Below are 4,050 nucleotides of genomic sequence, written 5' to 3'. Positions count from 1 at the left end.
CCCTTTGTTTTTCCACGGTTCTGTTTTTCCTCACTTAGCTCATATTTCCTCCTCACCACGCCCATAGCCTTCCTCACATTCTCTCCTCAGCTCACCTTTACTCTTATCTGGCATCATTAACCTTCCTGTACCTGCCTCTTAATCTCTGCCTCTGTACCTCCTTTATTGTTTTTCTTTTTCTTCTCCCTATCTTTCGTCCACTTATTCTCATCTATCTTTATTTTAGTTGTAACTTATGTACCTCTCCCGTTATTTCTTCTCATCCACAATTGTATATCTACTTTTTGCTTCCTTTATTTATTGTTTTCCTAACTGTATTTCATTTCTACTTTCCTCATATTTCGTGTCTGCCTGTCTGTCACTCCTGTTCCTTGTTTATTATATTATCTCTTCTTCCACTAATATATATATTTTTTTTTTACTTCTTTATTCCTTTTTTTCACCTTCACTCACGTTTACCTGTCCTTACCTTTCACATCTGTCTCTCTGTCTTTCCATTTGTGTCTTGGATATTATCGTTTTGTCTTCCATTTGTATATTATATTTTTTTCTTTATTCCTTCTTTTTTTCCTAATTCTCACTCACTTTCACCGGTCCTCATTTATCTACCCCTCATATCTTCCTTACTTTCTCTCCTATTCCTTATTTATCATCCTCTCTCTTTTTAAACAATACGTATCTTTTCTCTCTCTCTCTCTCTCTCTCTCTCTCTCTCTCTCTCTCTCTCTCTCTCTCTCTCTCTCTCTCTCTCTCTCTCTCTCTCTCTCTCTCTCTCTCTCTCTCTCTCTCTCTCTGACATGTACGACTTATCTTCCCACCAATTTTTTTTTTTTTTTTTTCCTCTCATCTCTCTCGCTTTCGCTTTCTATCTTTCTTTCTGCACCATACGTATCATCTTTTTTTATTCAACCACCAGTATGTATCACTTTTTTTCTTCTTTCCTCCACTCGTTTCTCCCTCCCTCTCTATCCCTCTCTCTGTCTCTCCATTTCTATCCCCCTTTCCCTCTTTCCGTCTCGCAGCGCTGCAAATATTTCCATCAGAATGCGCCGTCCTGCCTGTAAACACATTTGTCTACCAACTTTACCCTCAATCCTTTCCGCACACGTAAATAGACACATTTTTCAGGGATTTATATTGCCGACTTTTGCCCCCAGCGCGTGTCCTTGCCGGCCCACTGAGGGAGAAGATGCGCAGACTCGATGATTTTTTTTAGACTTTCTGCGCAGACTTAGGAATATGGATGTTCAAGTGACCCGTGATGAGAGAGAAAGAGAGACAAATAGCCAGCCAGCCAAACGAACAGACAGACAGACAGACAGACAGACAGACAGATAGACAGACAGACCGAGACAGACGGAGTGAATTATTACAAGAAAAAATAAGAAGAAATAAATACGCAGCACTAAGAATATAATAATAGGAAGAAAGAAAGAAAAATTATTAAAAAAATGTTAAATGTGATGAACATGAAAATAAATACCAGTTAATTAAGGAGGTAATAGAAAAAAAAAGACGAGAGAGAGAGAGAGAGAGAGAGAGAGAGAGAGAGAGAGAGAGAGAGAGAGAGAGAGAGAGAGAGAGAGAGAGAGAGAGACGTAAAGGTAGTTAGTGCGTGTAAATGACATAGCGTGTGTTGTTCAGTGCTGATTGACGAAGCAAGGCTGGATTAATGGAGCTGACACGTGTTGACTGACTGCCTGATTTACTGATTGACTGACTGACTGACACGAAGGGACGGGGACTCAACTTGCTGCCAGTGAACTTGCTTTAACTTATCCTACTTTACTTACTTAAACCCAATTATCCTTTCACTATTATTTTTTTTTTCCCTTAACACATCAATAACTCTCCCTCACCTCCTAATCCTTCTTTCCTCCAGCGTGTTTCCTGGTACGTTTTCCCCCCTTCCCTACCCCTACACAGCACAGAAGACACCACAAAGAACCTCTATGCACACGTTCAAGGAAGGGAAGGGATTAAAAGAACATTTATCCGATTTCCAGCTGGTATAGTGTATGGGGATGGCTGTAGAAAGGAAAAAAAAATGGTTCAGCTTGATTTGAGAGTAGAAATATAAGGAGTAAAATGTAGCATGTTTTTTTTTTTTTTTTTTTTTTTTTTTTTTTTTTGAGGGGGAAATAAATGTGTGAAAGAAAAGGGTAATTATGAGGAATGAAATGTAGGTCTTTTTTTTTGTATTTGTTTATTTTATTATTATATTTTATTTTATTTACTTATTTATTTATTTTCATTTTTTTATTTTATTTTATTTTATTTTATTTATTTATTTTATTTCTTTTAGATGGGAAAAGGATGCAAGTCGTATTAAAGAGGGAGGCAGGAAATGTATGGCAAATAGCAGTAAAACATTATAATCCCCCTTTATTAAATCTACGTATAGTTTAGAGGCAGAAAACACTATTGTCCAAAAAAGGTCAATGCTTAATCCTGTCATTTGTATTTGGCACTTTTGACTTGATTACTAACCACTGTGAGACGTCCTTTCTCTTCCTACAGCCACGTCTAAACATTGCACTGGCTAGAAATTGTAAAATCTATTCTTCCTCTATCACCCTTCTTTCTTGTGGGTGTTCATAGAGATTTCTTGTATTGGTTTTAGTGTTACGAATTCTTGCATATCATGGTGGAAAGGTTAAAGGGTTTTGTGTAATTAATTCTAGGAAGGGAAAGATGTAAGGGAGCACTGCTTATAATGGAGAGAGAGAGAGAGAGAGAGAGAGAGAGAGAGAGAGAGAGAGAGAGAGAGAGAGAGAGAGAGAGAGAGAGAGAGAGAGAGCGTTATATATAAAAACAGAAGAAATGGACAAGCTGCACTGATAACATAATAATACGAAAAAAGTTAGAATATTTAATGTAATGTCAAGAAAAATCAATTCTGGTAATTTAAAAATGCAGTAGAAACAATTACATGAGAGAGAGAGAGAGAGAGAGAGAGAGAGAGAGAGAGAGAGAGAGAGAGAGAGAGAGAGAGAGAGAGAGTAAAGGTGATTTTTTTTTTCTTTTTTTTTTTCGCCTCTCCTTTTGAACGAGTCAGTTTTCAGAATCACATCACTGAGGAGAGACTCTTCTTGCGTCCCCCTGCTGGTCGTTTTGCTGCCTGTACATACACCATTCTGTTATTTCCTCAGTTATTCAGGGATTTTGTATTTTTCATCGGAAGTGACAGTTTTTTTTTTTTTTTTTTTTTTTTACAGTCCGCACGTATTCAAGCATTTGTGTTTCCCGTGTATATTTTGTCCAGTGAAATTTTACATCTTTTTCTTTTCTCTCCAATCCTTACACGTGTTTTCATCATATCACTTACTGCGTATACCTGTTTTGTTTTGGTATTTCATTTTCCCCAAGTAATTTCAAAACTGCACATTTCACCTCATACTGGTAGGTATTTGCTGTACATACACACTTACTACGCGTATTATTTAATTTGAATTCTTAATGAACGTAGATCAGGTAGCACATTAATAACAGGTATCTTTCGCTTTCATTAAGGGATATGTGATTCTTATGTTGATACTTTTTTTTCTGTTTATACATATTGGTCATCACATTCTCTCTCTCTCTCTCTCTCTCTCTCTCTCTCTCTCTCTCTCTCTCTCTCTCTCTCTCTCTCTCTCTCTCTCTCTCTCTCTCTCTCTCTCTCTCTCTCTCTCTCTCTCTCTCTCTCTCTCTCCCAACACAGTTCAGCACAGTTTAATAGATTTGTAATGTAACTTTTCCGACTTTTACACACACACACACACACACACACACACACACACACACACACACACACACACACACACACACACACACACACACACACACCAGGCGTACCAGAGAGACAACCACACAGACATAGACAGACAGACAAACAAAGAGGCAGGCATGCAAATCGATAACAAAAACCAATATATTGTTATCCATAGTTATATAAAATGCACAAAACAAACTACTACAATAAACATTTTTTTACCCATTACTGAAACTAGATTCGTAAACAAAACACGGTTATTATTATTTTCTTTTTTTTTCATTCTACACCCTCTT

Source organism: Scylla paramamosain, chromosome 7 (assembly GCF_035594125.1).
Source record: "Scylla paramamosain isolate STU-SP2022 chromosome 7, ASM3559412v1, whole genome shotgun sequence".
NCBI lineage: Eukaryota > Metazoa > Arthropoda > Malacostraca > Decapoda > Portunidae > Scylla > Scylla paramamosain.
This window is presented reverse-complemented; position numbering follows the sequence as displayed.